Consider the following 12,369-nt stretch of genomic DNA (forward strand, 5'->3'; position numbering starts at 1 on the left):
CCTATATTAGATGTCCACATTACGATGAGAAAATCACACTCCAGTGTTCATCGGCTAGATCTCCACAGCCTGGAACAACAAACCCAGCTGCTGATGTTTATACTTCAGACACCTACTTTTAGAAAATGAGTCTCCTGCCCAGTAGAGCTGACCATATTTAGCCTGCAAACACTTCCCCTGCAGACAGCTTTCTTCAGACATGTTTCTGCATTTATGGCAAAGCTAATGAGTAGGGGACCACTTTCTTGAAACCTGCAAATCTTCTTTTTCTTCCCACAATCAGTTCTGTTCCTTCATTTAAAAGCAGATCCAGTGTGCACTGCTGTGTGTTCATTTATAGAAAGCAGGTGCTTCAAAAAGAATCAGTGAGATTTTCTGAGTAAGTTTCTCCTTTTTGGAACGGTTGCTGTGGTGAGGATCCTGAGAGCGACAGCCTCCAAACCCAGGAACAGAACTTCCCAACACAACTAAAATTGGCTTGCCAAAGCACAGATGTCTTAAGCAGAAAGAAATGTTCAAGTTGACTTGCTTTGAAAAATGAACATATTGCCCAGAAATTAATACTGCAAGCCCGATGGAGCCATTTCATAACTCCTGTGCAAATAAGGGTTTGATCTGCACTTAATAGAAGTGCTAGATAACCATGCCATTAGGAGTGTGGTTTTTCTGATGGAGTATAGCTCCAACAGGCATGCTCCTACACTGAGGTAAAGTTGCTTTATATAGACAGGGTTATTTCTTCTCCACAAGGGAATTGTAAGAAGAGCAAAAAGCACCATCAGGTTGACATAATTGCATCAGGACGGTGTACTGTTTAAACTATACCGGATCCAGGGGCTCTTCCAGATCTCCCTATGTGCAAGACATCTTGCACTAGATCTTGTGACAAGGGTACAGAAGAGTTGCTGTACCAGGCTGCAGTAGGTGAATTTGCCTCTTAGAGGGCTTTTTTGTAAACTTGGCGTTCTCAGGGCTTTTCTCCTGCTCCTTAGATATCATCACTTATAGGCTTCAAGACAACAATTTGGGGAACTGATGAATCACACCCGGAACTGAGTAGGTCTTCATAGATACACAAGGAGCCAAGAGGGGCCTGACAGAAATGAAGATGTTGTGAAGATGAAATAAAGGTTTGGGAGATGAATGCCATTCTGCCTGGCTTATCAAATGACCCAGTGACAGTGGTGAGAGAGCAGTAGCAGTTAGACTTGTTGTGGGAACATGCAGTGTAAGACAACTGTGCAAATTTCACTTTGTGCAAGTGAGACTGGGCAGCTCTGATTTTTATAGCTTGCAGAATTAAAAGGACAGTGTCACCAAGGTGCACTCTTTACAGTTTGATGTTGTTTGGAGATCAGTGGACTCCTTGCCATTCTGCTTGTGCTTACAAAAAAACATCCTGGTGACTAAAACACAGATTTCTGCTGGAAGATTATTCCCTACATCTCTCAGAAGTTGCTATAATTTTGTGGCCACTTCACTTCTCTCTTGGTCTGTATGGTAGTAATAGCAACACATTTGCATTTTAGGTGTTGCCATCACACTGTGATTTTGCGTTGATACTACACATGCAAGTCTCCTGTGTTTCACCTTGGGTTGTTATTCCTGTACCTCGACCCCAGGCAGCTCTGGTTCCAACACTCCCGCTAGGCAGTGCAGAGTTGCCACCTCTTGACATTATCACAACTCTCACACTGGGTGAGCCTCTGAAATCCAAGCTTCCTGAAGTCACGCCTGAACACTCAACTCTTGCCCTTCTTAGAAACAGAAATGGAAAGTCTGCAAAGGAAGCCTGAAGAATTCTAGAGTTCAAAGGTGCAAAAGGTGGTAGCTCCAACAAGCTGGAATGAAAATCTATTTCCCTTTTAAGATAGTCTTATGATTTTCGGGTCAGGAGTAATGTCCATTCTAGTGTCCCATACCTCAGCGCTGCAAGGTGCCATGCCAGAGGCAGGTCCTAGTTGTGTCATGAATCAAACACCCCTGCACAACGCTCAGGTTCTCTATACTGCATGGATATTGGAAAGAACCTGCAGGAGTACTAAGCCTTGATGCCTTGCCATGTCCATGAGGCACTGGAGAGTCCAAAGGCAGCACTACCATGCAGGGACTTTGTCCAGTAAGGAGTCCTTGGGGAGAAAATGCAGCATGCCTCAGAGGCTTTGCCGGTGCAAGGCCTCTGGGGCTGGTCTAACGACACCAAAGCACCAAGAGAGTCCTTTTGTGGGGCTTGAACACTGATCATCTGAAACATAAGTGAGATCACCCAGAGGGAGCTACCACTTCCCAGCAAAGAAATACAAGCCCCTCCCCTGGGTGTCACAAGTTCTGCCCTCTGCTCAGCTCAGACGGACAACATAGCCAGACAGGGAAGGGAAGGCAAATCCAGAGAAACAGGCTCTTGACAGCCATTCTGGACTGAAATCCTACAGCCTTCTGAAAAGAGGCTCTGTGGCTGCATGCACCGATACTGTTCAGAGGAAGCCAGAAGCTGCCAGTGAGGAGCAACCAACAGCGAAAGCCCCTGAGGCAACACAGCTGAGGGGAGAAGGACTGCAAGCTAAAAGGGCCCACTTTATAATATAGCATATTCTGTAAATACTTCATAATGGGTTAATAAATGATAAATAGAGGCTCTCAGTGACTTAAAGACACTTCTGAACACCTCAGAAATACTGCCCATAACACAGGCCTCTGGAGCCTCTGATGAGCTGTGTATTAAAACAGCTCATTAGCTGCCTTAGCCCTTTTGAAATGACTTCTGATGAGATGAAGCCTTAAACTGAGGGCTAGATTGATTAGGTGGTTGAGATTTCTTTCTTTCTTCCTTTCTTTCTTTCTTTTTTTTTTTTTTTTGAAAGCCAACTGTGAGGTTTTCTATTCTCCATTGGTGGGCTCAAAACCGTCCAGGATAAGAGTAACTGTGCACCACCGGCTCCTGTCAGAGGCTTCTTAGCTAGAGGGAAGTAGGACAGCAATTGCAGACCCCTTCCAGTGGGCTTCAACTAGCCCTTTCTCTGGCGTGTGGAGGCTGAGCTTTGCTTGAACCCACAGGGCCATTTGCCCACCTCAGAACCTAGCAATGAGAAACAATCTCTCCGGCATTGCCAGCACTGATCCACAGACAAATGTGAGGCCGTTGGTCTTCCAGACAGCCATTTCCTTACCTTTTGCCACCTCTAATCCAAGTACAGAAACAAAAATGAGGTAATAATTAATAACAGTAATAGCAATAATGATGACCTCATACTGAGAAATGACTGCTGAATGGGGATCCCCGCAGGAGCTCAGGGAGGTAATGCTGGTCTGCCTCTCCTTTCATAAAAACTGGCGGCCATGATTAAATGAAAGCCTGCACTTACAGGAACTGAAATAGTATGAGTGTGAACATGTGACACTGCAGCCAAGAGACAGGCCAGCCTGACCAAGCCTCACGTTGCCGTTCTCTAAATGAATGACCCAGACACAATCAGCAAACGCTCCACAAACAACCCAGCACATCCACGGATCAGCCTTTGTTCTCAGCCTGCAGAGAAATGGTGCTGGAAATCCAGGGCGGCGGGGGAGACTCTGATGAATCTTGCAGATTTAATGAGGGAGCAATTGTGGATGGCAGGTTCAGGGGACAGCAGAGGACAGGTTAAGGGTGTGAACACAGGACCAAAGCAGAGATGCTCTGGGGATTTGGGAGAGAATAAGCCTCCTCCTCTAAGCTAAGCTGCTCAAGCGAGACCACAGGCCACCTCTCATGTGCTTTCTTTCTCAGGGTGGAGGGGAGTTTTGTGGCATGTCACAATGACACGGGGGTCTGTGGAGCGAGTCTCTCAGGAGCAATGGCTCTTCTTCAAGTGACACAAGTCCCAGCCCCCCCTCCCCTGGCTCCATGAGCACACAGCTGGGCAGAAGCTCACAGTTGTGCTGAACAGAAGGGGCTGGAGAGCAAAGGACACCAACAGATTGGCAGTTACCCACAGCTCAGCTCTGCATGCCAGAATCCGGATGTGGACAGGAGTCTGAGGGACTCTCAAACCATTAGTCCCCCATGCCCCGTGCCAACTAAGGCAATCAGGAAAGACATGGGGGAGCCTGAGACTAGACCAATTTCACTGACTGACTTACTAGATTGACAGAGATTAGACTGTTTCTAATACAATTTCTGCCACTGGATCACTGTCTGAGTGCAACCACTCCATCTTCAGAAGAGGAGAGAGCCAGAGCCAAGGAACACCGAGGGCTAAGCAGGCCCTGAGGCAGCACAGAGCAATCTCCAGATTGTCCCACTGCATGGCAACCTCACAAAGGCCACCTTCCAGCTATAAGAAGGCCAGAATCCCACAGCACTATGTGGCTGTCCCACTTTGGCCTGGGAAGAAACTAGCAAAGGAAATTAATTCCCTCCCTACTTCTAGGAGGAAAAACAATCCTGTGATTGTCTGCTGCCTCAGTTTCCCCACATATGCAATGGAGAAAGCTGCCTCGTGGGACTTGGGAAAAGAGAGAGCTTTAATGGTGAGAGAACACAAAAAGACCTGGATAAACAGAGCTTTGAAAGGGCAAAGGATGCCTGTTCATTGAAAGGCAGGAGACTCCCAGCTACTTGTGAGCAATTCCTGCTTTGGTAAGGCTCAAGGATCTGGTAGGGGGTGGCTTAAATTGCTGTCCTTGCCTGGTGTTGCTAACTTATGAGATAAAACCTAAATACTCATTAAAGCAACGCTTGGTAGAAAACCCATCCTCAATTACAAAAATCTTTTTTTTTTTTTTTTTTGCATCCGAAGCCTTTGGGGCCTCATAATCTAATTAAATAAAGCTTTCTCACTTCCTTCTCGCCTGCTCCCCTAGCCTCCATTGTACCAAAGAAGGCAAATATATATTTTTAATTTAGCAGAATCCCTTGCATGATGTATCCCCTCCTGACCAGAAAATGTCAGCTCTGCTCTCTCCATGGCAGTTCTGTCTGCCTGTACCCTGCTTGGGCAGGCTGCATCCACAGGCTGGTTATTTTTGATCCTAAAAAGTGCCTGAAATATGAGGGTCCCAGTGCACCTCCACCTGCTTGAGCTGTCAGGGTACCCAGTGTCCTCAGACAAAGAGGAAATTTTGAAAGCAAATATGCCCAGCCTGGCATTAGCAGAGCCCCATCTATAAGCTGGTGAAGGCATTAGGAAGAGTGCTTTGTGCCACACTGAGCATGCAGATCTCATCTAACAGTGTGCAAGATCCATCCACAAAAACATACAACGGGGAAATGACACTGCATTAGGACATGCAACAGGGAGAGGCATTGTCTGGAAATGGAGAAAGTGCTATGCTCTCTTTTCGTATTCTCATGTGCCTAACACCAGGTAACATGAAATGGCTGTATAAAGTAGGAGAAAGTCCTCTGCAAGCCTACGGTACCCAGGCTATGGCGGACATTATATTTGGCAGGTCCTGATTTGTATAGACTGGGGTATAGAAGCTTCTCTCAACTGACCCAAGACATCCAGCTATGGTCTGGATGCTGCAGAGAGGCAGGAAAGCACTGTAGGGAATTCCCTCTCCATCCATATGAGGCTTTTTCTCAGAACTGTGTGAAATTTTTTGGAAAAATTGTTCATTGGCTGAAAATTGCAGTTACAGGTCAGATAAATCTTAATTGGATTTGTGCTGCATTTGTACTGAAACCCCTGAAGAGCATCAGCTAGACTAAAAAAGGCCCCAAAAGTAAAGAAGAAAAAAAAGTAGCAAGGATTGAGGCTCTTGCATTGACATTGGAGCCTGTAGGTAAATGCTGCATTAAAAAAAAAAGAAAAAGAAAAAGAAACCTTTATTTAGTTTGGTATCTTACTTACTCTCCTAACTCGGAGCTGCAGTTTGTCTTCTGAGGAAGTTGGTTTTGATTCTCCAACACAGAGTGAGTGAAAGGCCACAGAGAGACCAGGAGCTCAGCTGCATTCCCTGGAAGGAAGATACAAGATGGGAAGTGACCATACTAGTCACCAAATCCAGTTGTGGACCCCTCAGCCCAGAAAATGCTTCATCTAGAAGATTACAGAACATTTCCATTCCCCCCTGACTCCCTCCCTGCCATGCTTACAATGTACTTAAAACTTCACCAGAGACATCCATAGTGCTAAGGTATCTAAGATGGAGAGCTGGAGATACAAAACCAGTGGACTAAGGCTCTGCTATAGCAGGGGCTTTTGGAGATGACCCTAGGAACGAGACCATGTCCCACGCCTTAGAGGAAGGCAGAAAATGCTGGGATGAATCCCCTGCCCATCCACCTTGAAAGGAAACATCACAAATTCCTTGAGTTCCCAGCCTGTATGAAGTCTCTCAAGACAGCTAGCAACAACAGGGCATCCCACCAACACAGCCCTTGCTTGGGGCCATTCAGGATGCCTCAGTGAAGAAGGGAGTGGATTTAGGAGGAAGTGAAGCAAGGCCTTCCTGAGCTGGTGACACCATAGAGGTGACACCATGACCAGTTTGATTGGGACCACCCACAGTGGAGCTGGGAGGTTGCCTTCAGGTGTGGTCTCCCTTTCCGGTACACATTCCCACGCACCCTGGGCCTAGTGCAAACATGGATCCTGCCCAGGACATGGAGGTTAGCTGTTCCTTCAAAAAAACCTAAAGCAGAGAGCCTAGGCTACCTGCCAGTTCTGTATCCTCAAAAGTCCTTAGCCAGGCTCTCCAAGATTGACTACACATCAGAGAGCTGAAAAATTATGAGGGAAGGATGTGGGGCAATGAGAAGAACAAAAAAGGAGTGGAGGACACAAAAAGTAGTGCTGAAGACACAGATGACAGAAACTATCCAACCAATGCCAGGTTGAGCTGAAAGCTCAGAAAGAGCACGGAGACCACAAGAAAGGGTTCAGGGCCTCAGCAGCACCACATGTTTGATCAGACCATATGCAGCTCCTTACATTCTTTGGCCCTGCCTGATAAAAGTGAGAGCAGCATTGGGGCTGCTCCAGCGACTGTGTTCCAGTTCTCCTGGGCTGAGTTCAGAGAGCAGAGTGGAGGAGAGGCAGCCCTGGTGCAGGAGGATGGGAGCAGAGACAGAATATCCAGCACATTAAGGAGGCAAGTTGGAGAGAAAAGAGCGTCATTTGGTCTGAAGAAGGAATCACTGGTGTCCCTGCATGGGACCTGAGCAGAACTAAGTGTTGCCCAGGGTCAGGAAAGCTGGAGTATGGACTGCAGGGAAAGGCCTCCCTGAGCACCTTGGCTATTCGTGTCCTGGAGGTCCTGCAGGAAGACAGAGGGACAGCAGTGAGGACAAAAGGTGAGGTACATACCTCCTGGACTTCTCAAGTTCCTCTCTCACAGTGAGCCCTGACCTGCAATCCACCTCTCCAAGGTCACACAGAAAATGAGGGAGGGAGCCAGGAACTGATCCTCTCCCTCTTGACTATGATGCCGGCACCATAACTGCTTGGTCGCCATCTCTCCTTTGACTGACAAGGTATTTGTGGTGCAATGATGCTGCTAGTCATTTGGAGAGCGTGCATCAGCCTGTGCTGCCCAGTCACAGGATCTGCTTTTCCCTTTTGATGCTGCTAGTCATTTGGAAGGCGTGCATCAGCCTGTGCTGCCCAGTCACAGGATCTGCTTTTCCCTTTCTCATCTTCATGTGAGTGGAAGTTCCCTGCTGGGCCATGCTTTGCCATAGAGAAGCATCATGAGTTTCATATGCAGAAGGCAGGACCTCTTTGGACCCATCTGGCCAGTGAGAGCCTGGATGCATTGTTCCTCCCATGGACCTTGACCCAGCACATCCCAGGGAAAGGCGTTTCCCTGGCCAAGATCTTCTGTCCTGCTGGAAGAGGAGGACATTTTCTCCCTCAACAAAACTGACAAGAAGATGTCTCTACAGCCCAGATCTTGTCAACCAGCAGAGCTCCATGGACCTGAAGACCTTCATATGGCCATTTACAGCAGCAGATCATCCACTCCAGTGACTGCTCATGTATGATCTCCAAGCAGTCCTTCAGAAGCAGTCACTCTGTCGATATGCAATGCTTTGGTGGCAGTAGCAACAGTTGTCCCCAGCCCAGAAAACATCCTTCTAGCAATGCCATCAACCTGAGCAAGTCAGCAGGGCCACACATGAATGTGTGAGCAGAGCATGCCTTCCCATTCCCTTCTGGCAACAAACACCAACTCCAGCTTTAGGCAGAACACCTGCATTTATCGGAGAGGGCAACTTCACAAAGCACTCCAAAGTTCAAAGGGGACTCAGTGCTTCAATTCCTTTAAAATGGTGGCCTGACATGCTCAGTGCCATGTGCCTTGTGGCAAACATGTCATATATAAATCATGACATGGACTGAAGCTGTGTATCTTCTGTGTCAACACTGGATGGAGGGATCTGCATTTGAGAGTACACAAATAGGTGGGAAAACCCATGGAGGAGGAGGACAGAAAAGTGTCAAATAATGGGGAAGAGAGAAGAGAGAGGATGGGGCTATAGGTTGAAGTCAAGGAGAGCTGTGTAGGACATTACAGAGTGGGAATGGAGCTGTTCAAAGCATCAGTGGGAGGACAAAGGTGTGAGACATCAATAAAGGCTTCACACTCAGAACTGGATGTAACCCTAAAGAGTAACAAGGGGGACTCCTCCTCCTGACTGCTTGGTCCTCAACTCCATGTGAAGAGCTGTGTGACAGGGTTGTGGCTGGTCGCATAATGAGGACATGAAAGGGGGCTCCATTTTGCTTACCCTGTGTGTCAGGTCAGAAAAGAGTGTCCTTATTTCGGACACCAGAGAAGTTGGTGTAAAACTGTTTGACTTCCCTCCTGCCACCCAGCTGTAACGTGTGGCCTCAGCAAAAAGTACATTTATTCAATCCACTCAGAGTCCATGAACTAGTACTGCTCTCCATCATCATCATCCTCCCACTGCATCTATAAACAGGACCACCATCTTGCTACTGAACTGGCCTGGTGGTTAGAGAAAGGGACTTGCTGGCTGGTCTCCTGTCTTTGCTGACAACACTATCACTATGACCTTGGGGAAGTCACTTGACCACTCCAAGGCTCAGTTTCCCCAGAGAACAATAACGGCATGTCCTGGGGTGGACTGGGGAGCAATAACACCGAGACAGGAAGAAACTCAGTATTAATTCAGAACTATTTGACTTCCAGCCTCACGGATCCAAGTGGATCTCAAGGGAAAACCACCCACTTCATCTCCACCTGTGCTTAACTTTTAGGGGGAAAGGATGGCCAAAATGGGAACCATCCATTTTGTGAATCAGCCGTCTCTCAGACTTCCCCTCTGGGCTTGGCCGCCCACTTTCAGACTTTATCCATTGTTTGCTTGGACTTGTACAGGAAAAATCGTGTTAAAGAAAATCCTAGCTGAATCACACACTTTGGAGCAGTTGTACTGGACAATTTGACAGGGACATGGCGATTTAGCACGTTTTATATAAAAATATCTAATGATAATATGCTACGCTGCTGGCTAAAAATGTTATCTACTGGCATGGGAGGAATTTAAGCTGTAATACTGGCTAATATAATGCAGGCCTGGAACTCCATGCAAATATTACCCTGATCCAACAGCTACAAAGCTCTGTTTATCCTAGTAATTAATTCTCTCCTATGTTTAGTGATATAATTAGAGAAACACTGCCATTCTGATAGGCTTGTTTCCACCAATGCCTTTTACTATATTTACATCCCCACAATAGGCTTGAGCTTACAGAAAAGGGTGAAATTGTATTTATGGAGACAATGCCACACACATTCCCAAAGCGTTTTACAGATGTAAACTTAGGCTCCAAATTACACATTTATTGTGCAAGTACACAATGAGCTCAGATTAAATACTGACTAAAACCAGTCTAACACCCAAAATAATGAAGATGAGCACAATAGTGTGATTTACTCCCAGCCACTAGAGAAATATACATCTGTAACATATTACATGCTTTTCCCACAGATATACTCTTTGTGTTCTAGCTAGCCTTAGGCAGGAAAATTTCTTTCTCATAAATTATGGATTTTCTTTCCCAGCTGCCAACACATTCACGTAACCAGCTGCAAGGAAAACAAATAAAATAAAACAAAATCAAATTACATTCCTCTTGTTCAGTGATGAGCAGATGACTACCTATCTGTATTGTCAAAGTTGAGACAGGAAAATGGAAGACAAACATGGCTAAAATCAGAGAATCCTTTTCCTTTTGTCCCCCAAAATGTGGAAACCAGAAGGGAGGTGTGGGCATGGCAGGTACCTTTTTAGAAAGTACTCCCAGCCCTAGCTGTGGCTCTGAAAACTATCTATCTTTCTTGTGTCTCCCTCCTCCCCAGTCTGGCAGAAGAAATTCAGTGAGACACAAATGCTAATATCACAATTAAGATAATAACACAGCACTGAGGGGGCCAACACGCACCCTTCACAGCAGCTCGACCTCTAAATCCTGTAATACGGTATTGCTTCATTCAAGATTAAAAGAAATTGTAACCTAGCACCGACAAAAAGACACAGGAGGTAAGGCAGGATCTCACTCGACAGTAAAGCCTTACTCTAGTCCAGATGCAGTCATATCACTTCAGCTTCTCTGTACCATCTCCATGACAACCATGTAATTTGGATGCAATAACGACTGCTGAATTGATCTTTAAATGTAGCTTTGTTAGAAAACATAATACTGAAAATGTCAGGCTCAGGATCAAGAAAAGTAGCCCCATCCAAATGAGGGCTGTGATTAAAGAGCTTCCTTTTAATTTTCAGCTGCCATACAGTCTAGCTATTTCAATAATTGCATGAATGAATGGATTTTTAAATCAATAATAACAAACACCATTGTGTGTGTGTGTGTGTGTGTGTGTGTGTGTGTGTGTGTGTGTGTGTGTGTGTGTGTGTGTACAGCATGCTGTAGTATAATAGTATAACACCCCAACAGAGACACCCCACTGAGAGTTGGAAAAATGTCTCAATGTATATTCAGAGAATGGGCATCTTTCCACATGCACACGCGCGCGCACACACACACACACACACACACATCGGAAGCAATTTGATCTCTAGCAACTGAAGCATGCAGCTGATTCATCAAATAATCCTAATAAGAATCAAAAACTATACACCTAAGCAAAATAGGATGTGGGGATGGAGGTACCGAACAACAGACAATAAGAGCAGGAGAGCTTGTATTTGCACTTACCCGAGCAACGAGCTGCTTATTTCTTGGTCCCTTCACAAATGCAGCTCTCTTTTCTCTTCAACAATCCATGCAAAATAATCTGCAGTTCCACAGACAGAGGAGTAGCCCCATCCCCCTCCACCACCTTCCTAGACTTCCCTTTTATTGGCTTCCTTTTTCTTTCCCTCCTGCTCTCCCTCTCTCTCTCTTGCTAGCGATGGTTACACCTCCCAGCCTTCCCTTGAGGTGTCAAGAGATTGCTAGGGATCCAGCAGGCAGGATGGGAGGGGACGGGGAGAAGGGGAGGAGGCAGAGAGTGATGGTGAATGGACCCAATGAAAAGATGGAAGAAAAGACCTTGCTGGCGAAGCCCCCATAGGAACACACAGCAGAAGCCGGCTTGTCACTTGGCTGGAAAGCTCTGCTCACCACTCAGGGTGTACAGCAGCTGCTAACAATATCCCCGGATGGGTTGGGGTTATGTCCCCCCCTGCACAAAGCTCTGGTGAACAGGTCTGCTTTCTGCCAGCAAATCACCTCCCTTCAAGCTGAGGCTGGAGAAACCCTGCCGAACACACACACACATTGTCTTTAATGATCTAGGTACTCACATACATAGACATACAGCATTGGAAATACCTAAAGAAAGCCAACCCTGGTAAAAGCCCCCAGTGCTGCAGATCAGCTTTGCAGGGTCTGCTCTGTGCCTCCAGCACTCCCACAGGCCTTGGCTCTATCAAGCCCCACTGCCAAAGAGACCCGCTGAACTTCAGAAGCAGCTGTGCTACTTTTGAGTCTCCCTGCTGAGCTCACTCCAGAGCTCACTGCTTCCCCCCGCTTCCATGGCAGACTGGACCACTCCTCCACTTGCTATCACTGGGGTCTTGTTTGGCAAGGTTGTCACCTCTCCCTCCTCTTAACAGCACTTGTGTGTGAAGTCAACGGTTTTGCCTATAGGCTGACACAGATTTCTGGCTCACCATGGTGGTTGGGCTAAGCATAGTGCAGGCTGGAGAGGTTACAGGGACAAAATACTACTCCTGTTTTAGGGGCATCCTGAGTTTATTTGCGGACAAGTCTGCTGGCAGAAAAAAATGCTGTCTCCTGTCCATTTGGTGGCTGTGCTGAGACAGGGGGTCTCATAAGCATATAGGTCAAAGACGGTAGGTCTCACTGGGTCTCAGCTGGGGTTCTCTGCCCCTCTTGACATAAACACATC

The 12,369-nt window shown here is 46.7% G+C and overlaps 1 protein-coding gene across 5 annotated transcripts in view; it reads right to left on the reverse strand.

Moving 5' to 3' along the window:
• The window catches only part of PSD2 (pleckstrin and Sec7 domain containing 2), a 102,090-nt gene that overhangs the window by 69,024 nt on the left and 20,697 nt on the right, over window positions 1-12,369 (reverse strand). The window contains exons 1-2 of one of the 5 annotated variants that reach the window (XM_026105498.2): window positions 11,172-11,347; window positions 5,835-5,940 (exon numbers count right to left, since the gene is read on the reverse strand). The exons of 1 other annotated variant lie outside the window; for it this stretch is intronic. The gene's annotated coding sequence lies outside the window, so the exon portion shown is untranslated. Of the gene's footprint in view, window positions 1-5,834; window positions 5,941-11,171; window positions 11,351-12,369 lie in introns of those variants that run through there. 3 more of the 5 variants (XM_064520729.1, XM_064520725.1, XM_064520728.1) reach the window with 3 other exon arrangements.

Source organism: Dromaius novaehollandiae, chromosome 15 (assembly GCF_036370855.1).
Source record: "Dromaius novaehollandiae isolate bDroNov1 chromosome 15, bDroNov1.hap1, whole genome shotgun sequence".
NCBI classification, from domain to species: domain Eukaryota; kingdom Metazoa; phylum Chordata; class Aves; order Casuariiformes; family Dromaiidae; genus Dromaius; species Dromaius novaehollandiae.